Raw genomic sequence first — 24,369 nt, 5'->3', positions numbered from 1 at the left:
TGTGTTGAATGGTCCAATTGCTTGGTGTTTTGCAAAGATACACAAATGTCGTAAGTTTGAAAGACACAAAAGCAAAGCCCTGAAATAGGTTTTAATCTAGTAAAACATTGTCACCAAAAAAGGAATACATCTGAAACTTTAAAAAATATATAGGAATGATGTGCAGCATTCATGATCTTAAATGAAGAACAAGAAAATATGTCAAAAAATGCATCTCAAAACTCATTTGCAATACTTTTTAAATCAAAATAATAGCAAATGTACAAAGTTTTGAACACAGTCTTAAAGATTCAAAATTTAAAACTCTCTGAGCTTTATCTCCATTTTTCCATCCATCTCTAAATGGGAAATTTTTAAACATATTTTCTTAACAATTTAAATAGGAATATAAACAACATAAACCCTATTCTAACCTGGTCACTTTCAAATACTAATTGAAACAGGTGATAGGAACCCACCACTCCCGGGGGGAGAGGGGAGCTGGGTGCACTGGGTGCAGAGGCTACAGCATTGGTAGAACACTGTTAAATACTGTTAAACCACTGTTAATGGTAAGCTTTTATTGTGAGTACCCCTTTTAATGTTGATTCTTCCTTTAAATAAGCTAAGATGTTGGGGGCCAGGGTGATTTGACAACCTGACAGCTGTTAGTCCCTTCTCTAGCTCATGAAGGCACTGTCCCAACAGCTTGTGCCAGACTTTTTGCCATCACAAGCCAGAAGGGAAGCACTTCCCCTGGTGGGCCAACAGAATACTGTAACTGGTATAAATACAATCCTTCATTTGCACAAATGAACTGCCATGATTGGTACAAAACACGCTGGTCACACCCCCTTTCTGGCAATATAAGCAAGCTGTTCAGCTTACTTTAAGAGGCAGTCAGAAAACACCCTCCTGTGCTGCCCGCTGGTGTGCAACATTAGGTCCAATAAAGGCTTCTCTCAAGTGCTCTTTTCTTGACTACGTTTGATGTCCATCATTAGTAGAGCAGCTGATCTGGTAACACAAAAAAGCGACAGTGGTGGTGGCAAGGGGCTGTAATAGCCACCCTGGCAGCAGAGGCAGCACTGGCAGCCAAGGGAACCCCTGCCCTGGAGGCATCAGTGGCCATGCTGTGGCAATGGTGCCCGTGCAGCCCTCATCCAGGCAGTAGTAGCAATGACAGTAATGGCAAAGCAGCAGTGGTGGTAGTGATAGCAGAGGCAGCAGTAAAAGACAGTAGCAGAGCTGGCAGAGTGGCTCAAGCAGTAAGAGTACCAGTCTAATAAGCATGAGACCCTGAGTTCAAATCCCAGTGCTTGCAAAAAAAAAAAAAAAAAAAGGGCAGGAGCCCAGGAGAGGGCTTAGGTTAAAGAAAGAAGGCAATAAAGAGCCAGACAGAAGAGATGCCATGGTTAGTGGAAGAGGCCTGAGAGCTGTTACACTCCTCTCTGCTGTCAAAGGCTGAGGATCACAACATAGGAGGCCCCAGATAATTATAACTACAACACAGAAAGCCAAAGTATAATATCAAAGTATTAGGCAAAAATATGTAAATAAGTTATAACTAAACCACGAGCTACAAAGAATAAAACCTATAGAACCAGAACAAAAGAGAGCAGTAAGTCCCATTAGCCAATCACTAATTTTTCATGGCTGTACCTTTTCTCATTGAGAGAAGGTGTACTTGGACAATATTCTGTTAAGAAAACACAGCATCTGTGCTGGAAATGTAACTCAGTGGTTAAAGTGCTTGCTTAGCATGCAAAGTCCCTGGGTTTAATTTAATCCCCATCACTGCAAAAGAAAAGGAAAAAAAGATCTCCAGCACTGAAAAAAATTTAAAAAGAAAGAAGAAAGTATATCACTTTTAGTGATATAGAACTATTTAGTGAATACAACTACTCACTTTTAGAAAGAATGTTACAAATGTAACTACTGATACTGAGGCAAGATAGATAGCTGAAGAAAATGTTGGCATCTGCCTTGACTTTGTATCTGTCTTTGTCCCTTAAGGTCACCTTGGAATTCAGGAAGGACTAGTACTTATGGATAACATGTTTACAAGGAGGGATGGAGGGCCCAAATGAAAGGCCCCAGGACAAGACAGCAACAAGGGCTGAGATAATGACCCACTGGAACACACGTGTGACTAGGGCTGCCTAATTGTGCCCCCTACTCTTCTTTGTCTATTTAAAGCTAATGCTCACATCTGTACACCGAAGTGCTTACTTTGCTTCTTCACAAGTGTCTCCAGGGCCAAGCGGCCTGGACCAGAAATGTGGAAACACAAGAGTTCAGGCCCGGAGTCCAAAACTTCAGTTTCAAAATGAGACCAGTTACATATAAACACATTTATGAAATACATTCAAATTTTAATAACCAAAAATTGTTTAAATGATTCTTTAATGGCTAAAAATGTTCACATTCTAAAGCTGAAGTGGGAAAAACATGAACAGTTAAATTAACATTCAGAATATGGCACTAGGACTTTTTATGACAGTTTTTATGCCAAAACTCTTTTTAAAGTCTTCATTTATCTATGAGCATAAAGGAAATAGAACAAAAGAAATATTGTAACTGCTTGGAGAGCTTTTTGCCAGTTCTGCAACATACAAGTAATTCAATTCACCCATTTTATGCCACGACAGTTACTTTTTTCTTCAAAATATAATTTTAAATACTCTAAATTTACCCAATTACAGACAAATTTACATGTAAATACATTAAAATGTAACTGATGTATCTGAGAAAAGAAAAAAAATGTAACTTTTAGACCTCTCAAAAATATCAATATTAAAAATACATATGATTGTACAAAGAAATAAATCTTTTGATGTACTTGAAATGCTAAATTACATAAAAGATCTTTAAAAGGAAAAACAGCAACTGTTACAAATATTGAAGTTAAAATGGCTCTTTTGGGGACCCTCTCAGAGAAACTTAAGTCTCTTGCTCCCCAAGTGGGGGCAGGGTGGAAGATACTGTGGCAAATGTATACTCTAGCCAATGTGGCTCCAAACTTGAAGTGTAGCAGTAAGCTCTGGAACAAAGAATGTGTAACTTGATCTCTTTCCTTCTCTCCTCCTTCACAGCAACATTCAGAAAGTAATTTAACCTCTCAAAATGGCATCTTTGTACTGTGGAGAGCTATTCAATATTACAGAGCAAGGGGGGAAAAAACACAAGAAATCAAACCACTTAAAAAAAATGTTTTGCTAAATATATAGTGATTTTTTTTTAGGTCAAACATTAAGTACATAGACAAACCAATTATAAACGAAGCCACTGCTACTTAAATAGGATTCTTTTTTTTCTTTTATTCATATGTGCATACAATGCTTGGGTCATTTCTCTTCCCTTCCCCCCACCTACTCCCTTTTAAATAGGATTCTATTATGCAAGACTAAAAATGCAGTTCAGGTTTTAAGAACAATTACTCTCGTTAATCCAAGGTGAATTTAGTATTTATTTTGCATCTGCTCCTTAGAAGTCTTCAGAAGAGGAAGTAATTAAGACTCAATAAAAAATTATTTAGATACAGTTGAATTTTAAATCCTAGTGGCTAAAAGAATCATGCAAGTTACATATTTCATTTGCCCTAATGAAAGGAATAAGTGAATCTGAAAATGTGGAAAATAGAAACCTAAAAAAGTTGATAAAAGGATGTAATAAACTTTCTCACCAAAGATTCTTAAAGGCACTCTGAAATACCAAAAAAACTTTGTATTTTTTTTATACATTTCAAAGCACTTCTCAATGCATGACTTAATCTTATCCTCACAACTTTTGAGTTTGGTGGATCACATATTTGTTTGAGACAGACACAAAGAGGTTGGTGGGAATCTCTTGACTCTCATCTACAGCTCTAAACTGTTAGTTTATTTCAGTACATCTTGGTAAGCAGCACCATCCCTATTTTAGCAAAGAACTGACTTCAGAGAAGTAACTTGTCTAAAATTACAGTGCTGGTATACAGCAGAACAAGATTCAATTCAGGTCCAACCCAAATCTGATCATTTCACAACTCTGTAGTCCTTACCTTTATCAAAAGTAAATAAAATTAACAGTTTAATTCTGTAGCTGACTAAAAGCCACCTTTGGTAGAATAATGGCTGCAGAGATGTCCACAACCTAATCCCTGGAACTTGTGAATATGTTACTTTACATGGCAAAAGGGACCTGGCAAATGTCACTAAGAATCTAACAGCTGAGATGGAGAGATTGTTCTGGATTACCCCAATCTAACAGAGATCCTTCCCTACTATGGTTAGAGAAAGAGATGACAAAAGGTCAGAGAGGAGAGACCTTGTTGACTGCAAAGAGGAGCTGGCAGGGGCTCACAAGCCCAGGAATGTGGCAGGCCTTTGGAAGCTGGAAAAGACAAAGAATCAGATAGTACCCTGGAGCTTCCAGAAAGGAACACAACCCTGCAGATAACTTGATCTTAGCCTAGTGAGACAGGTGTTGAACTTCTGACCTGCAGAATGCTAAGAGAATACATTTGTGCTCTCTAAACCACTATTTGTGGTAATTTGTTACAGCAGCAATAGAAAATCAAATATATTACAGGATAGACTGCTTTGAACTTAAAAATGTCGATGTTCTACAACCAGAATTGTGTGTGTGTATGTGTGTGTGTGAGTGTGTCTGTGTGTGTAAAAGTCAGGAATAATGAAAACACATAGAGTAGATGAAGAAAAAGACTACAGTTGTGACCAAAAAGAATGGGATAAGTAGGTAAGAGTCTGCAGAATACTTACGAGAATGAAATAGGGCAGTGGGCTATTGAACGAAGGGGAAATACTGAAGGTAGTTCAAAGAGAATTTGCCAAGGAATTATGATAGATGCAATAATAACAACTGAGTCCTTGATTTAGGTACTGTTATTATTCCACTAATATATGGGGAAACTGAACAGAGAACACAGAACTTAGCAAGGTCACACAGCAAAACTGTAGTAAAGCCAGGATTCAAACCCAGATATTTTGGGTTCAATCCTGAGCACTGCAAAAAAAAGGAGGAAAAAAAATCTTCAAACCCAGATATTTGGGCTTCAAAGCTGGTTCACTTCACTAGCAACCTACATTGCTTCTCCAGAGAATAAGCCCTATTGCTTAACCCCTTCATTCAAAATACCTCAAAGATGTGGGAAGGATTAATGGGATAACGTGTAAAGCACTCAGAAAAGTGGCTACTATGCAGTAATTGTTCAAGAAATGTAAGTGACCAATACTGAATTCCAGATGCTATGCTAAACATTTTTCTTACTGAGCAAAAGCCCAGTGAGTTGGATCTTTTTAGAGATAGAAAAACTGCTAAGGTACAAGAAAATGGTTAAGGTATACAACCACTAAGCAACAGAGACAGATTTCCAACTTGGAACATAATATACAAAGCACTTGATGACAATTACTAATGTTCAACATTTTTTTTTTGGCTTGTGTACCCCAAATACAACTATGAAAACCTGTACTGCCCTTCATACAGTTTTATGTTGACAATTAAAATCTTTCATAAGTTAGATAAATTCAAAGAATATGACTTCTGGCATATTATAAATACTGACATTTTAATAAATCTGCTAATACCACTAAGTGTGTTCAAAAGACTCTAAACACCATTGTGACCTGATACCATGATCCATTTTATAATGAAAAATTCACAATTTCTTCCTCCTTGAACCCATCTTTCCATTACATTTGCCATGCTTATAATTTCTAACAATTGAAACTCATTAATAACTCAGTCATACTGAGTACTGTTTTGTAGTTTAAATGGATTTTTTTTCAACAAGTCTCCTTCTATCACAAATAAGACTTTAAGTAAAAAGTAACTGAAATTTTATTTGGGATTCAATTGTAATTACCATTCCAGTTATTAATAGCACAGAAAATTTAAGTGGCAAATACTACAGATCTGGTAAGTAACATTAAAGGAAATTTTTTTACTAGAAATGTACCTCTAGGAGGTAGACAGAGCCTTTTAAATGAGTTCAAGAGTCCCCTATCTCAAAAAAATAACCAGAGAAAAAAGGGCTGGAGGCATGGCTCAACCAGTAGCAGGGTGTGAGGCTCTGAGTTCAAACACTAGCACCACCAAAAAGAGATGAAAGAACTGAAAGCAGGATCTCAAAGAGGTATTTGTACTCAGTGTATGTATTCAATACAGCACTATGCCCAATAGCTAAGATGTGGAATCAAACTAAGCGTCCATCAACAGATGAACAGATAAACAAAATGCAGTACTTATATGTAATGAAACAGCACCCAATCTTTAAAAAAATAAATCCTGTCATATGCTACAAAACAGCTGAACTATGAGGGCATTATGCTAAGTAAAGTGAGTCACTCGTTAAAAATAAATCAAATTTTTAAAACTGTGATTCTACTTACATAATATATCAAAGTAATCAAACTCATAAAGAAAAAAGGTAAAATAGGGGCATGGTAGCTGCCAGAGGCTAGGGAGAATAGGGAAATAGGAAACTGTTCAATGGATACTGAGTTTCAATCAAGCAAGCTCAAAAATTTCTAGATATCTGTTGTAAAACAAAGTATATATAATCAACAATGCTGTGCTACACACCTAAAAATCAACAGGGTAAATTTGTGTTATTCATTTTTACCCATTTTTTTTTTTTTTTTTAGGTATAAGAGTAGGCACACTTGGATTTAACTAGCACTGGAGTTTCTCAACTAAGCAATGAAGCAAGCAAAGGCAAAGGAGTTGAAAATATTTACAACTGCACAATTATGACCAACAATAGGAATTACACTGAATAAGGGTAAGGATATATGGAGGGAGTATGGCAAGGAATGATGAAAAGACAATAGGTTCAATGGGTCCTAGATCATAGTGAGACAAATGGACTATCAGTACTACAAGTGTGTGCTGGAAGATAGATATGATAACCAAAGCGTATGATGCCTGAAAATGAAATTATGGAGAGAATTACAGTTATTATATTATTATATAACAGACTGGGGCAGGCCTGTGGGTGGCTGATAAGATGTAAGACACTAAAGGAGGTCAAGAAACTAAGAGGCCATGAAAGTGATGGAAGCAGCACCAACCTCCCCGTTGAGAGCATCAAAAACTAGAAAAAAGTAGACCTGGAGACAGGGAGCCATACAAAGATAAAAATCTTCATGGAATAAGGGGGGAGTAAGGCAAGGCTCCATGGAAAACTTGCAAGGAGCAGTAGTAATTTGTTACTGAGAGCATGAGATTAAAGAATCTCAGGATTTTTGTTTGACATCAAAGAAAGTCAGAGAGAGAGACCTAGAAGCAGCAAAGCAGGGCAAAGGAAGATAATCCACTTCTAGGAAAGGAGTGTGAAAGAAAAATTCCACCCCTTGAAGTAGGCTATGGAAAAACTAGTATTCTCTGGTGTGAATCAAGTTCAGTTGTATCAGAGGCCCATTTCCTCATAAAATTCAGGAGTTCCTTGAACTTGGATGGAAAAAAATTCCATTATTACTTTTACTAACCTCCTTAATTATGAGAATAGGCAAGATCCACCTCAGTATTAACAATACCTGTGCCTTTGTAACAAAAGAAATCACATATTCTCAACAAATTACATTATTGCAGATAACTCAAAGTATTATTTATGCTCATCACTATGTAAAAATTAGGGCAGTTATAAAAACCTATCACTGGATTTTAATGAGTTAGTAAAAAAAATTACTATATCTAAAAATGTTTAATTACTTTAAGAATTATGTTTGAATATAATTAATTTTCTTTATAATTTTATACACTTTATTTTACCCATTTGAAAATATAAGCCTGAGAAAGACAGACGCTGCCCAAAAAATTGAAGTACAAGGTGACTCGGATGTTGAGAAAAAGGACAATGAAGAAGTCTCAGAAGCTGAGAATGATGGTAGCAAACAGTCTGCAAAAGAGAATACATGAGCTATGAGGGAACAAAGGCCAGAGTGAGGTTAAAAAGAGGGAGCCTGGTTTGCTGGTGTAGGACTGTAACCCCAGCACTCAGGAAGATGAAGACAGAAGGAGCCTGGACCATACAGTAATATCCTGGGGGGTTGGGGATTAGAGAGAAAGAGAGACAGAGAAAAAGAAAACAAGCAAAGGCAAGCTGCAACACAGAATGCATGAAACTATTTGTATGAAACGCCAAAAAATAGATATAAATTATTATAAATGGAGAGACAAAAATTTAGGAGGATTTGTAAAGCAGTAACAGTGGTTAACAGAGAAGTGAACTGAGAAAAAGAGGGAAAGCAACAAGATAGTAGGGAAGAGGAAAGTTTGCTTTTAAGTTTTGTTTGAATTCTGTTTACCACAGCATATACTATATTTTTAAAAGCAAACAAACAAACTAGCTTTAGGAGAATCCCTTTTCTATTTCCCTTAGTACATTCTTTGGTATTTTTCTTACAGGTTCCTAAGGGCTCTACAGATTCTCCAGGGAACTTGTGATACGTTCTCTTAACAAACAAAAGTTTGTTTTTTGGGTTTTTTTAATTGTAGGGTAAGATGGGCATCAGAGGGGTTTTAGCTCTCTAGTGGCACCAAAAAAGCAACTGGCCTTGTATTAACATTCAAAACTCTTCAAAACATTTGACTTTTCTCTTTTCAGACACTCAGGAAATTGAAAGCTTGCTTCTCATGATTCAAACCCTGTCTAGGATGGGAAACTGCCAAACTGGCCAGGGATTAACAGGAACACCTCACCAAATGTAGTAAACGTTGGTAGCGCTTCTCAAAATTGAATGACTACTGCTGGTCTACAGAAAACTTACTGATTTCCTCATTTACCATGTATATACCCACATTACTGACCTCATTAGTTTTCTAAGTCTGTCAATTAATTCTCCTGGCTTTTCCAGATAGACTGCATGCTTGGCAAAGAGGATAAGCAAAAGGTATGCATTTTGACTTTCCCCTCAAATATGTACACATTTTCCCCCATTTGGTGTTTCTTATTCTACCAATTACAGTAGCGTTAAAAGTGAGCTTAGTGGGTTTTTTTCATGAAAAATATCTTATCAGTTGGATTTGCTTTATCATTTAGGTAGTTGTACGCTTTATCAGGTTAAGAAAACCTGACATAGTATACCAGAAATGGCTACTCAATTTCATCTAATATTTTTCTGGACATCAACTGAGATGGTATTCCTCTTTTATTACTACAGTGTAAATGACACTACAGAATTCTAAAGTCAAATCATCCTTAAGTTTCTGAGCTAGCTCTAACCTGTGGGCTTTAAAACTTTATTTGATTCAACTTGTAGATAAATATCTTCCTTTGGATTTTAAATTAGGTAATAACTGGAAATAACCAACTGTTTTCTTTTTTCTTTCTTTCTTTTTTATTGATGCTATCTTGATCTGATTTTGCCAACAGGGTTATGACAAGCTTCAAAAAACATCTTTTTCATTTTTCTTTCTTTCCTCTGTAAAATCTATGTTAAGATAAGAATCACCAATTATCCATAAAGTCTTACAAAAACAACAAGCCCTTTTTAAAGAATGTATCTTTGACAATTTTTTCTATTCCAGCTACTGGATTATCTAAAGCTTTTCCATTCCTACTGACAATCCAGTCTTGGCCACGGTTCAAGATCATCCTAGAATACTGACAAATAAGAAAAGCAATGACAAGTTTGCAACGGCATGACACTCTATATAGGTACCATGGAAAATCTGATGTATAATTTAATAAAACATTGATTCAGCACTAGAGATATAAATAGGAAAACTAAATTTAACCCAAAAAAGTAATGTTATTTTTAGAAAAGAATCTATATAACTGCTAGCAAATGAGAACACATTTAAATATGAATTAAATGCATATAATACAACCAAAACTGTACATATTGTAATTAGTGATAAGAATGTATGTTCAATTCATTTGGGATGTTTTTCTTTCAAACTTTCTATTGCTATTTCTCCAACAGAACTTGTAAGTTAAGAATCTACAGCTGCCTAGCAGATGTATAATTTCAGTGTTTAGATTCTATTCTTTCTAGTTTCATTCTGGTAGAAGTTTTAGATTTTCTTTTCCATCTGGTTTTTGACCTCCCTCAGTTTAGGTTCTACCTCCCCACATCTTATTCTTTTTAGTCCATTATTACAGAAACACATCAAATTTAAAACATCTTAACTCTTAAAACCTGCAAAGCTGAGAAGGAAAGGGAGAATGTAGAGGAAAAAAAAAACACAACTGGATAACTAGAACAAGATAGACAAATTTTCAAAACTGTTTAGAAACACCCTCTTAATTTCAAGTTTTTTTACATTTTGGATTCAGACATTCAGGTATAATGCATTAATGGAATTTCAGCTTTCTCACCTGATTTCCTCAAACTCTTTAAGCTATGGGTTTTGTTTTGTTTTGTTTTGAACTTACAGTGTTGACACAAAAGGATTTACAGATGTTATTTTTGAGTAGCATGAGTATGAGGGATTTTTCCCTTTTTTTCTCAGGGCTTCTCTGTGTTTGTTCTGTTAGCATTACTTTTTTAATCAGGAGGAGAAACTTTCAAAGAAAATGATTATTTTTAAATGCCTACGTACAAATTATGTTTTAGCATTTCACAGAACAAAAACAATTTAATAATATTCCAGATTAGCATTCAACACCATTAACAGATAAAACATCAGGTTTCGTTCCTCAATCTATTTCACTCCAAAAACTGCCTCATAAATGGTCTTACTCATTTCCTTTTGGGAGAGGGCAGCACTGGGATTTGAATTCAGGGCTGGGCAGGAGGAGCTCCACTGCTTAAGCCAGTAAAGCTCTGGGTATTTCTGAAATGGGTTTCCTGCAGTAGCTGAGATGACGGTGTCCACCACCATACTCAGCTATTGGTTGAGATGGGGGACTCATGAACTCCATTTTGCCTGGGCTGGCCTCAAACCGCTATCATCTGAATCTTGGCCTCCCAAGTAGCGAGGATTACATCATGAGCCATGATGCCTGCCTTTTTTTTTGGCAGTACTGAGGTTTGAGCTCATGACCTCATGTTTGCTAGGCAGAAGCTCTACCACTTGAGCCACAACTCTAACCCTCACTTTCATTTTCAACTGTTGTGGCAGTATTTTTCATATTCTTTCCTTGTTTTCTCACAGAGTAGATTTTAAATGCATTGTAAGAAACAATACAAATAACATAAGTATGTTAGGTAAACATTTACCCAATTTTGACTATTTAAGAATAATATTCACACTCATGGTAAAGCTGTGGGGAAAGGCTTGTCTATGTAACTACCAACAATTCAATATGTATATAACTCAAACAGCAGTTTTGAAACTATAAGGGCAGAGTTTAAGAAAATGTTTAAAGTCAGGTGCAGTGGCTCCTGCCTGTAATCTTAGCTACTCCGGAGGCTTAATTAGAAAGGATCACAGTTCAAGGCCAGCCCAGGCAAAAAGTTTGAAAGACCTCATCTCAATCAATAAAAGCTGGCTGTGGTGACATATGCCTGTTATCTCAGCTATATAGCAGTCCAGGCCAGCCAAGGGCACAAAAGCAGCCACATGACAGTTTTTCTTCTGGAGACAAGTGGAGCTCTTTGATAACTGAGAAGATTGGGGGGGGGGGGGCGGGTGCCTCTTACCTACTGCAAGTTCTACTTCAGCTCAACATCTTCCAACTATTGCTCCCCTCTCCAACACAGACAGCCAGTCCTCACAAGAAGGTTGAAGCCTGGTCCCACTCTGCATTACCCACCTGAACTCAAAACAAATACACATAGGATATTCCACTGTACCCTCTCTGTATAACTTCCTTTATTCCTTACTCCTGGGTACAAAAAAGCCAGTGAGTCAGTCACTCCTTTTTTTGCTTCCATTTTTAACCTTCAGGACTGATTCTTTCAGATCTTACAACACTGAGCTTCTAAGAGAAGGACACCCCAAGGGCGGGAGAAGGGAGCAAAAACTATACAGCTCCCCTCTAGGCAAACTAGCCACTGCAGTGACTACTGTACTCATTCCTCCTCCCCACTTTTGACCTGATTCTTCCACATCTTACTAAGCCCTAGAAAAGGTTCTGACTACTCAGTCATTGAGACTTTCTTCAGAACGTGGCGTCCTTGACTTCACTTTATAATTCACTTTGAGGTCCTAGTCATTCATTCTGAGATAACAGGTAAAGTCTGATTGTTTACTTTTTACACTTACTTATTTGATTTTGGTGGGCAAGTTAACCTTCATTACCTTCAGAAACCAATGTACAAAAAGCAGGACAGCCAACAAAATCTCTTATGTCAATTTGCCAGTGCTGATGATATACCAAAAGAGTACTTTGCAAATACAAATATATTAATGTAAATAAAGTAATGCATACTTTAAAAGGATTAGGTTTAATTTTTAAGGAAAGAACTATTCAAGTTATTTCTGTCACAAATATCCACCTTTACTAACACCAAGCTACTATGTAGCAAGCAATGCTAAATGCTCAACTGCACTCATCCATCCAGTCCTCACAGCAACCCCGTGAGGGAGGACTAGCATTATCCCTTTTGTACATGAGGAACTAAGGCGCAGAGTTGAACTAGTTTAGCTGAAAGTCACAAACCTAGTAAGCAGAATATAAGGTACACAATAAATATAGAGTTAATTAAACACATAAACAAGCCAAGATTTAGCTAACATTTTTAGTTATCTGATATCCAGACTGACAGGATTTCTTTATTCTTTTAAGAAATTAATAATTTCTTTGTATAAAAACTTAATTAAATGGTTTTTTTGGACATTTCTCCTCAATGATATGAACAATCTGTAAAAAACATTTACTCTTCTATACTAATTGATAAGAAAGATAAAAGCAAATAACTTTAGGAGGAGCAAAGGCTTACTTGGAGATAAATTATGCCACTCACTAACAAATGGCATGACTGTAGGAATATACGTAAGGGTAGGAGAACTATGTCTCTCTAACAGTATATTCTACTCTTAACAAATCTTTAGCTCTGGAAAATGCAGATCAAAGAAAGTTGACTTGTTCTTTTTATATTTAAAGTACTATTAGAGAAACTTTACTATGCTTATCCTTGTCATAATAGCCAGAGAAAAAAGGGGGAGTGGGGGAGCCAATTCAGCCATTGTTGAGGAGGAAAGCTTCTCCTCTACCCTCTCAGGTTCAGTAATTGATTGGAGCCTGAGAATTACACTGACAAAAAGCCAAGATCATCACAACTGGGGCTACATACCACCTTACTAAGGAAACCCAAGTGGGAGAAACAATGCTTACATAAAAACAAGTAACTTTTTAGGAAAGATAAGCGGCCTTTAGGAGAATAGATGGAGCTGTGATAGCCACAGCTTTGTGACAATGTCTGTTTAGGTATGAAGAGAAATTCTCTCTAGTGATAAGACTCATCTTCCAGGGTTGCAAAACTCAAAGGGAAGAAATTTATGGTAATTGAGGTTTATGACAACTGAAGTCCTCCAAAAGAGATTTAAAGCTTTATGACAATTGAGTTCTTCTGAAAGACTCTGCTTTTAGAAGGATAAAGGAATTCAGGGGGAAATTAAAGAAGTCTATTTGTAAATGCCTTCAGTTCAAAATAACTTTTATGCTCCAGAAGCTTATTCTGGACCCTTTGTCATCAACAGGTGCAAACATCTGAACATTTACTTGGTACAAAACGCTGCATTTGTGCTGTTGGCAATATAAAGAAGTTTAGGATAGAATTCAGCTACCAAAGAGTTTATAATAGAGTAGGAGACAACTTGCATTTTTTGTGCTGTTGGCAATATAAAGAAGTTTAGGATAGAATTCAGCTACCAAAGAGTTTATAATAGAGTAGGAGACAACTTGCATTTTTTGTTTTTTAATAGTCTCACAACAGCAAAGGAACTTTATGATGTGAATAACGTTTTTTCAGCTGGCAGACAGACAGATTAGACTGATACATGTCGGGGGTACACTCAAACACTGTTGGCTAGAATGCAAATCGTCCTGAAGATTCAGCAGGGCAGGCTGGCACTTCCTATCAAGTCTGCAAGATTTCTCTTATAGTAAATTTATTTCTAAGAATTCAACCTACAAAATAAAAGTCTCACAGGGTATGTAAAAACACCACAGCACTGTTTTGTAATGGAAAAGAAAAAACTGCAAACAATCTAATCATTCATCAACAGGGAATTGATAAGTAAAAGTCAAGTACACCCACAAAATGAAATAACACTCAGTAATTGACGGAACTTGAAATGTACTGAAACATAAAAAGAGTATCCATACATATTCACTAAAAACAGAAAAGGAAGCACAGTTATGACCCCACTTTTGGAGAGAGGGAAAGAAAAGAGAACAAAAGAAATGAAGGCAATGAAAAAATCAACATTACATCAATGTCTACACTTCTAACTGGTAATCCGGGCAAGGTAGGAGTATAGAATATGTTCACTACTTCATACTACTTCATTTCTGTACTGTTTGAACTTTCAACCACAAATTGTGTGACTTCTACTAACAGAGAAACTACACTGGACTTTCACCTAGTATATTAGCATATTAACAGCTCTGAGAAGGTTGTAGCAATCTAATATATTAACAGATGGTACAAGAAGGGCTGGGGATGGATCTCAGTAGCACAGCACTTGCCTACCATGGCTAAGACTCGGGGTTTGATCCCGAGAACTGAGAAGAAAAAAGAAATACAAAATATTATCTTCAAATAATAATGCAGTAGAAGAGCTAACTTTTAAGCTTTGACTACTGAGGAAGACTTCAAAGCAGAGGAAGTACACTAGATTTTAAAGCATTCTGATAGACAAAGAAGGAGAAAGGAAGGCATCATTGATGAATAAAATACGTAATTTTAAATTTTCCATGGCCTCCTTGAAGTAAAAAAAAAAACAAATGAAGCCAGACATAGTGCCACATGTCTGTAATTTCAGTACGTGGGAGACTGAGGGCAGGAAGATCTCAAGTTCAAGGCCAGCGAGTACACAACACAGTGAGACCCTGTCTCAAAAATAAATAAATAAATAAAGTGAAACTTATTTTCTTTAATCCAATGAATCCAAGATAGCATCATTTCAATATGTAATTAACATTTTTAAACTACAGTAATAAGATTTTTACATTTTTCACCATCTTCAAAATCTGGTGCATAGTTTTACGTTTTATGACACAACCTGATTCAGACTGGCCACATTTCAAGCATCTAACTGTCACAGTAATGCCTACCACGGTAGATAACACAGGCTTAAGGATTCGGAACTCAAATCCAGAACTAGTGACTTAAGCTGGTCAGAGTAGTAGGAAATGAACAAGCCAGACTGGCCAGAAAAGACCAGTCTGAGGTAATCTGGATTTTATACTGCAGGCTAATTTGAAACCAGACAAAAATATTTAACAACTACAGATGACAGATGACTAAGGCATCATTTCAGCAGGATTAACTGTTTTTCTATACACATACAAATTTGACACGCAGTTTTTCTCAACATTTTCATTACACAAAAGAATACTGAAATGGAGACACAGCGGACCCTTATTATCTGCAGGTACATTGTTCTAAGAAGACCACCTCTGAGGAAAAGCCATAATTGCTCAGGATGCATGGAGTTCAGTACTCTAAGCCTGTATCAGAGCTATCCCTAACATACAGTAGATTTGAGCATCTATAACTTGAAACCACAAGGAACAGGTTACATTACTGTCACAAAAATTACTGTTGTATGCATTAACACTGCTCACCAAAAACTAGATCTTATTTCATGCTCTAATCTCAAATACTGAGAATGCTTGGCTCATTTTTCTTGTAATGCTGCCCACATTCTGCTAAAAACAAGCTGCCTTTCAACAAATCTAAAATTTTCATTTTATCACTTCAATTAAAAACATTTGTGCCCTTTTTGGTTTAAGAGGATTACCATAACTTTTACTTTGCTTTTTGGGCACCAACTGCTTTCTGGGAGGCATATTTTCACAAAATTAAGGACAGGGAAACACTCAGTAGATGACACATGATTTAAACACAACAGAAGACAAGGCGGGATTGACTGAGAGCTTTTCTGTATCAACTGAACTGTGTAATACACAAGCAGAAACTTTAAATTTTTGGTTTTGAAATTTTTTTTCACTATGCTTGGTCAAAACCAAGTGTGATAAATCCACAAAAAAGCAGGCTTACTGCTAAAAAAAAAAATCTGTCATCAAGTGACTATTCTGTTGATTTGGTGCATACTTAAAATTCTTCTGGATAGTTATTCTTTAGATATTTTTATTTCATGGCTTTTTTAAATGACTTTTTGAAAAACATAGACATGTTAAGAACACAAAAATTTAACAGCCTTTAGTTTAACATTTCCTACCAAGAATTTCTTTTAGCCAGAAATTTAAAATATTCTTAACTAAATACAAATTTAAAATGCGCTATTATACCTATGCTTAATCTAAAATTGCATGGACTACGCATTACTGTATTTATAAATGGTGAACTCAGTTTCAGAAATTAAACTTTTTAATTCCAAAAAAAAAAAAATCATTCAAGACCATATACTCCCAAAAATCAGTGTCACAACTACACACACATCTAACTTCAAAAACTGAAAGTCTATACTGTTCCCCAGTATCACAAAAAAAAAAAGGAAAAGAAGTCTGTACCTGTAACATTTCAGACATTTTACCTAAGTCTTTAAAAAAAAAGTCAAAATGTTAAAAAGAAGACAGGAAAGCAGTGCAGGGGAAGAATCCCACAGGTCATAAACCAGTCCCTTTGTAACTTGCTAGGACAAGGACTGCTGAGGTTGGAAGAGGGACTTTCAGTCAAGTCAGAAATCCAGTGATGTCCTCAGAACCAAAAGCATTAACACAATCTACAAGCTCCACAACGGCTTTGCATTAAAGTCACGGAATTTTCTTTGTCCCTTTTCAGCAGAAAAATGATCTTAAGGTTCACCAAATCCCTTTTACTTTTTAAGACAAAGAAACAACAGAGGTACAGGTAGGTTTTGAGTGTATACAAGACAGCACAGTTACTTTGCTATAGATCCAGTACTAGACATTTTTTATAAAACTAGAAGCCAAACTTAAGCATTCTACTGCTGCTATAATTTTTCATAGTTTCCAAATTATCTACAATAGATATAATGCTTTTACTATTTTTAAAAAGCAGGTAAAAAAATGTTTGTTTTTAAAGCTCCTAAATACTTCCAGAAACATTCCTTCTCCTTTCTTGCATAAGACCTCTGCAGGCCTCTATTTCAGTAAAGCCTTCTAAAGCACCTGCAGTCCAGACAGACCAGATTCCCTTATCACATACTTTTGCAAGCTCCCTACACCTCCCCTGTGTAGAACTTAATGTAACTACAAATAGGTAATTGTTGAATGTCTAGCTTCTCCACCCAGGCCTTAAACTGGTGTTTCTTGGGGCTCTGTTCTAGGTTCTTTGCTAAATAGCCCAAGATTTCTAAAAAGAGGTCCACAGTATAAGTATGAAATTGTACCATAAAATGGTAACTATAAAAAAGTTATTTTGTGTATTTTTCTTCAGATTCTAAAAGAATTACCTTTAAAATGCTACTAATGAAAAAAATTTAGACTGCTTACCTGCCCAGGGCCATCTTTTCTTTGGGAAAAACTACCCACATGGTTCCAGAAAGACTACAGCAGTGTGGTTTAACAGACCATCTGACCCCTACAGTGGGCATGTAAACTACAAGTGGACAATGATGGCCCCTCACCCTTCACGCATACCCATGACCAACTCCAGGAGATGAGAACAGAGGCTCTCTTTCCCACCACGAATCCACAGCAATCAAGCCTATATAAGCCTGGAGTTGCCTGTGTTCCTCATCTGCCATTTTGGCATTTTTGGCACTGGTCAAAAATGAGACCAAAAAATGTAGAGAAGACAGAACTCCAATTATATCCAGCCATTCCTATTTCTAGACTTTTCAAAAATATGGGAGGGAAGCATTTTTTCCCCTTAAGTTAATATGAGTTGGTCTTATTACCTATAAGCAAAAGTCACTCAACATAATCACCCAATTCCAATTGTTGAAATATACAGCCTATATGTCTACCTCCAGCTCAAACCTCTCAAATTCCAGGCCCATATAAACACTTGCCAAAAAGAAACTTATTTATTTATTTATTTATTTATTTATTTATTTATTTATTTATTTATTTATTTTGGTGCTGGGGATTGAGCCCAGGGCCTCATGCATACTAAGCACGTGCTCCATCACTGAGCTATAATCCCAGCCCCAGAAACCTCTACTTGATTGTTTCAGACATAATTCAAACTCCTCAAGATCAAAACGGCACTATTTTCTTACAAAGATCAGTTCCTCCTCCATATTTTTTCACCTCAGCCAACAAACTGCACCTACCCAGTTTCCCAATCTAGAAACCTGGGAGTCATTCTTATTTACCAATCCCCTCCTCTTCTTATTCGTAGCTAGTTAACAAGTCCTGCCCATTCCAGGTCCTAATTATCTTCTACCATCCTAGTATGGGCCAGGGGAGAAATGCCTCCCCAAGTTCCAGTGTCTCCATCTTCCTTTCTTCACAGTGATTCTCCAATGTGTAATTAATCTTCCAAACTGCAAATCTGATTATCTTATCCCTACACCTGGCATACCCCACACTCCTTCTCCTTCAACAGCCAATTCCACACAGCTAGAGCAATAACCAAGCTCCACTGTTTCAAACATTAGTACAACCAATCTATAGCATAAGAAAATGAGGTCCACCAGAGGCACAAAAGTATATCAAGAAAAGGAACAAAGTCCACAACATCAGAGAAAATAAAAGATACTCAAAAATAATTTCATTATCTATTCAGTATCTATTCATTAATTTTATATTTGCCCAGACAAACTTGGTTTAGGAACCCACTAAGCCTAAGGTGAGATAAATTCCACTATCTACCTTTTTAAGCCCCCAACTAGTGCTCTCTTAAAAAACACTTCTCGCTGGGTGCTGGTGACTCATGCCTGCAATTCCAGCTACCTGGGAGGCTGAGATCAGGAGGATCTCAGATTGAGGCCACCCCAGGCAAATAGTTATCAAGACCCCATCTCCAAAATTACCAGAGCTCAAGTGGGACAGTGCCTGCTTTGCAAGCACAAACCCCTGAGTTCAAATCCTAGCCAAAAAAAAAAGTACACACACTCTACCTAAGCCAGGCACAGTGTCTCACAGCTATGATCCTGGCTACTGGCTCAGGAGGATTGAGGTCTGAGGCCTGGGCACAATGTTCACCAGATCCTATTTTGACCAATAAAAGCTGGGCCTGGTGGCAGGCATGTGTCATCCCAACTACGTAGGAGGTTTGTTGTTGAGACTGCCTGGGCATGAAAGTGAGAAATTAATGTAAAAATAATGCAAAAGGAATTAGGGACGTGATTCAAGTGGTAGAGTACCTGTCTAGCAAGCACAAGGTCCTGAGTTCAAATCCCAGCACCCCCAAAAAAAGAAAGTTAAAAATAAATAAAAAATAAGTGCAGTTGACTCTCCCCATCTGGGGATTCTACCACCCACCCACCAACCATGTATAGAAAATATTCAGGAAAAACCCCTGCATCTGTACTGAACATGGAAACATTTTTCTCTTCATCATTCCCTACATAGTACAATATAACAACTGCTTACATAGTATTTCATTATATTAAACATTATAAGTAATCAAGAGGTGACAAGTACACAAGAGGATGTACAAAGGTCATATGCAAATACTAGGTCATTTTATACAAGAGACATAAGCATCCAAGGATTTTGGTATCTACTAGGCTCCTGGAACCAATCCTCCATGGAAGCAGGACTGTATATCCTTACCATTAATGATATATAATCCTGAAAACTGTCTGAAATAATCTGTTCAATTGGCCATCACAACCATCCCACAATTCTCCCTTTACATAGTCATACCATTTTGTGAAAATTATCAGCTCTTAGAAAACTTGTGAGTTCAGATAATAAGCCAAAAATATTAGGAGGGGAAATATAGGAAAAGCTGGGAGTCAAAGTACCAAACTGTCCTACTGAGTTGTAATGAGACCCATCAAAGTAAGTATTCTTCTGTAAGAATACTTACAGAATCTTTTCACTTATTAAAAGAGATTTAACAAACATTTTTTTAAAAATAACTTTTCATAGTTAACAGCAGAGGTGTTTAAATTCTTTCTTTCCAACACACCTACACTAAAGAAGCAAGTTTTGATTAGGGACAGAAACCTTACTCATCAATTTTAAGATGCATATATTTTTCTTTAACATCTCTGAAATCAGGGAGCACCTTACAACAAATAGCTTCATACAAATAGAAGCATAGCTTTCTTTATAAAATTATGCTGCATCTTATAGTTCCCATAATTGAATGCAACCCAATATTTACTCTTTTAAGTGTTAAGAGTAGACTGACCTGATAAATACAGAACTTGGACACTAACAAAAAAGACATTCTAAAAACAAAAATTAGTAGAAGGTGGCAGAAAGAAAAAAGAAAGGGTCCTACTTCTAAATTCAGATGAAACCCATTTTCCTATCCATGGCTTCCCTGATCCAAAGAGTCCAAAAGTCACACCTGTACCGTTCAATAGCCACTGCTCAACTGGACAGGGGCCTTTCCCCACTTATTCATTTTAATATGCAACAAGGCCAGTTACAGACCTGGCCTGCAATCTAGTAGTAGAACTATTATTTGTATAAAAACTTCTATAAAAGACCAAATGACTCACAGAACTGCATACTTAATGTGCACCTATTATTGTACATAAATTATACCTCAACAAAGTTGACTTTAAAAAGACAAGTGCAATAAGAAAACACAAGGTTAAAAAAAAAAAAAGTTGTATGCCTTAGGAAAAAAAAAAAAATAGCAATGTCAGACTTCAGAAGGGATTCCATCCAGAAGAAAAAAAATTAAAACTTCCACCTCTAGGGAGGGAGTAGGGGCAGGGGGGAGAAATGACCCAAGCCTTGTATGCACATATGAATAAAACAATAAAAAAAAATTCCACCTCTAAAAAGAGGTAGAATTAGTAATGGGGCTTGTAGACTGGGTAGGACTTGATGTATGACAATCAACCATATTTGCTGTCCATGGAGAGGACCAGCATAAGCAACAATCCATGGAGAGGATGAAAAAAGAACAGGTGAAAGGGGCAAAAACATTGAGAGATAAGGTAAATCTGAAGCAAATACCATGGAACCAAATTCATGTAATGAAAAACTGAGGAGGTTTGGACTCACGGGCCTTCAGCTTGCTAGGCAGGTGCTCTACTATTTGAGGCACCCCCTCCCCAGCCTGCTTCAGCCCAACTATGGAAACTTCTAAGCAGAAAAGTGAAGAATTGGGTTTCAAGATTAACTTAGAAATGCATGAAACAAGGGAGGTATGAAGACAAAATGATTATAAAAACCTGACTTAAAGTTAGCAAAAAAGTGGGGACAGAGGCTGAAAGAGGAAAACAACCAAATATAGTATTAACCAAATAATCTCAGATATGAAAATACAAGAAATAAACTTCAAGAAAAAAATACAAAACACTAAATCTCACATAATAAAAAACTTACACAAACCAGTAACTTACTAGATACACTGAAATGGTATTAAAGTTCTCTCTAGAAAAAAGATCTAGGCCTGAGAGGTCTTACATGTGAGGCCTGACAAACTTTCAAGGAACAAATAATTCCAGTCTAAACTGCTCCTGAAGAGAGAAAAAGAAAAGCAGCCCAACTCATTTTATAACTCTACTATAACTCTGATATCAACAAAAAATTAAGCACTGTACCAGAGTTAACAGGAATAGAGACAAGAGTTTATAGCCGAGGGCGGTAGCTCAAATCTGCAATCTTGTAGGATTGTGGTTCAAGGCCAGTTTGGGCAAAAAGTTCCAGAGCCCCCTTACGGCTGAGTGTGGTGGTATGTGCCTGTCATCCCCAGCTAAGCAGGAAAGCACAAATAGAAGGACGGTGGTACGAGGATGGTGGTAGGAAGACGGTGGTACAGGTCCACCTGGGCATAAAGCAAGACCTAATCTTAGAAATATCCAAAGGAAAAAGGGCTGGAGGCGTGGCTCAAGTAGCAAAGCACTTGTCTAGCAAGTGCAAGGCCATGAGTTTAACTCCCCAGTACCACCAAAAATAAATAAAATCAACAGAATCAACAAATGTTGGCAAGATGTGATGGAATGGGGAAAGGTTTAGGTTTGGTACAACATCAACAGAAATAAGGAACCCTACAGAAGTCAATCTGGTAAGGAAAAGCTCAGTATGAACTAAAACCAGGTAAGGCAAATGAATAATCAAGACTCAATGCAGAAGGTAAAATAAAGAGATTTGCAAAGTAATCAGACAGAAAGGTCTGAACAATAATGTCAAGGCACTACAGACATAAAAAAGGTTACCTGAAAAGTGAAACTTGGAGGATAGTTAAGAGAAAGGAGGAAGAACAGAAGGCAGAAAAGGGGCAGAGAAGAATAAAGTCATCAAAATATCCCAGAAGGTTCCTTTTCACAGTTCATGAGTTCTTAGTCCTCCACAACTGTGCCAAGGTTTCAAAGCAACACTTTGAGGGAAGTCTTCTAGATTCCCCCAGCACCGGGTCAGTTCCCCATTTTAAGCTCCTATAATACTCTGCACTTTAATTATTCTCACAATTATATTTAATTACAGAACTCATCCTTCCATGTCTTCCCCAGTAGATTTTTTTGTTCCATGAGGGCAAGGACGGTATCTGTGGATGCATCGTTTTGCCTTGCACAGAATGTTAAAATACAGCAAGTATTCCTCGAATTAAATATACATGAATGAAAATCAAGGAGATGCATTTCAAGAATGTGGTCAGGTATGTGCAAGGTCCTGTGTTCAATCCTCACCAAAAAAAAAAAAAAAAGTTAAGTCAATGTTAAATGTTAAAACTTTTAGAGAAAGTTCAGGAAGAGGACTGAAAAAAGATGTTTATTAGATTGTACTTTATGAAGGTGAAATCTGATCAAGAAAGGGTTAAGAAGTGGATGGCTGGCCACTGCTTCCAGGAAGGAAAGTAGACTAGCTTGGCAGTTTGTACAGAAGGGATTATGAATGACTAAATTTTAATTTTACTTCAATTTTGCTCCATTTTGCAATTTCTCTTTAATGACAACGTATTACTTTTATAAGGAAAAAACCTCTTAAAAATGTTACTATGATTTGAGAAGAAAAAGCAAAGCAGTTTGAGGGAATAGCAAAATTTATGGATAGGTTTTTGTAAAATGAAGAAATCTTAAGTATTTCTAAGAACCCAAAGTCAACACAGGGACTAATTCATGGTCCATTAAGTAGGAAAAGTAGAGAAAGATGTAAAAGGCGTAAACTAGTAAGAAGGACCAAATATATATCTTACATATTTATGTTTGTATAATATGCATTGTATTTTCTTTTTTTTTTTTGCCTTTCCCTGTGAGGAAAGAAGCAGATAATTCTGTGAAGGAGCCCTCCTTCCCCCTCGACCGTGGAAGCTTCATCTTTTCAACAAAGGGTGGGGAGAAATGAAGAAAGTTATAAAGGTTTGAAATAGACTCCACTGAGAATGTGAAGGGGGGAGGTGGATTAAAGAACAGAGTACTGGTTCTATTAAAGATGCATTCCAAACTTCAATCGGCCTTTCCTATACTCAACTTCGTCCTAGATCATATTTTAGCTTTAAACTTAAAAAGCTAAATAATTATGATTCACGAGCTTTTCATTTCTACGGAAAACAAACGAGAAGCATTACCTTCTTTAATGCAAAGTTTAACTCCTCTCACAAATAAACACAACCAAGGAGTTATTTTCAAGCCACGGAACATTTCAAGTATGAATAACAGAAAAAACGCTCCTCTACGCTGAAGTCTAAAAAAACACTCATCTGCCTGAAAGCGACGTTCCAGGGTTCAACTCCCATCTCACTTTATCTAAATTGTCTAACCTCTTTGCGTCTCGGCTTCCTCCTCTAAAACAATAAGCAGGATTATCTGAAGGAGTAAATGACGTGACACAGGTGCAAGTTCGTACTATGTACTCGGAACAGTTTGTGAACAGTTTAAAGAGGAAAAGCCGCAGCACCTTAACCAAACTAAAACATATGAGAGCTCGAAGGAGGGCACGTCACAAAACGCCAGACCCTAACACACAGCATATTATTTTTTTCTTCCCTGACGCAAGCGGATTTCTTTTTCTTGCCAACCCTTTCCACTGGGAGTCTGGAGAGAAGGAAGAGTACATGCAATCCAGCACAAAGTTTTCCGAAACTGAAGCGCAGAATCGCAACAGACATGGCAGCGCAGGCCGCGCAGGACAACAGGTGAACCGACACGCAGGGGCCTCGGGGAAACGCGGCACCTTCCCGCGGCCGGGCTGGAGGGCGGGCGGCGCGCGCGAGGGCGGGCGGGCCAGCAGCTCCACGGGCCCGATCCCCGCGCAGAACGCAC

General features: G+C 37.1%; 1 protein-coding gene and 1 long non-coding RNA gene across 4 annotated transcripts in view; one reads left to right on the top strand and one right to left on the bottom strand.

Annotated features, from left to right (window-relative positions):
- Positions 1–24,369, bottom strand: part of Bmpr1a (bone morphogenetic protein receptor type 1A) — a 113,673-nt gene that overhangs the window by 88,913 nt on the left and 391 nt on the right. The window lies entirely within an intron of this gene.
- The window catches only part of LOC141424833 (uncharacterized), a 50,792-nt gene continuing 50,198 nt past the window's right edge, over positions 23,776–24,369 (top strand). The window contains exon 1 of one of the 2 annotated variants that reach the window (XR_012449778.1): positions 23,776–24,242. This is a non-coding gene — a long non-coding RNA (uncharacterized lncRNA). The remainder of the gene's footprint in view (positions 24,243–24,369) is intronic. The other variant, XR_012449780.1, reaches the window with a different exon arrangement.

This window comes from Castor canadensis, chromosome 7 (genome assembly GCF_047511655.1).
Source record: "Castor canadensis chromosome 7, mCasCan1.hap1v2, whole genome shotgun sequence".
NCBI lineage: Eukaryota > Metazoa > Chordata > Mammalia > Rodentia > Castoridae > Castor > Castor canadensis.
This window is presented reverse-complemented; position numbering and strand designations above follow the sequence as displayed.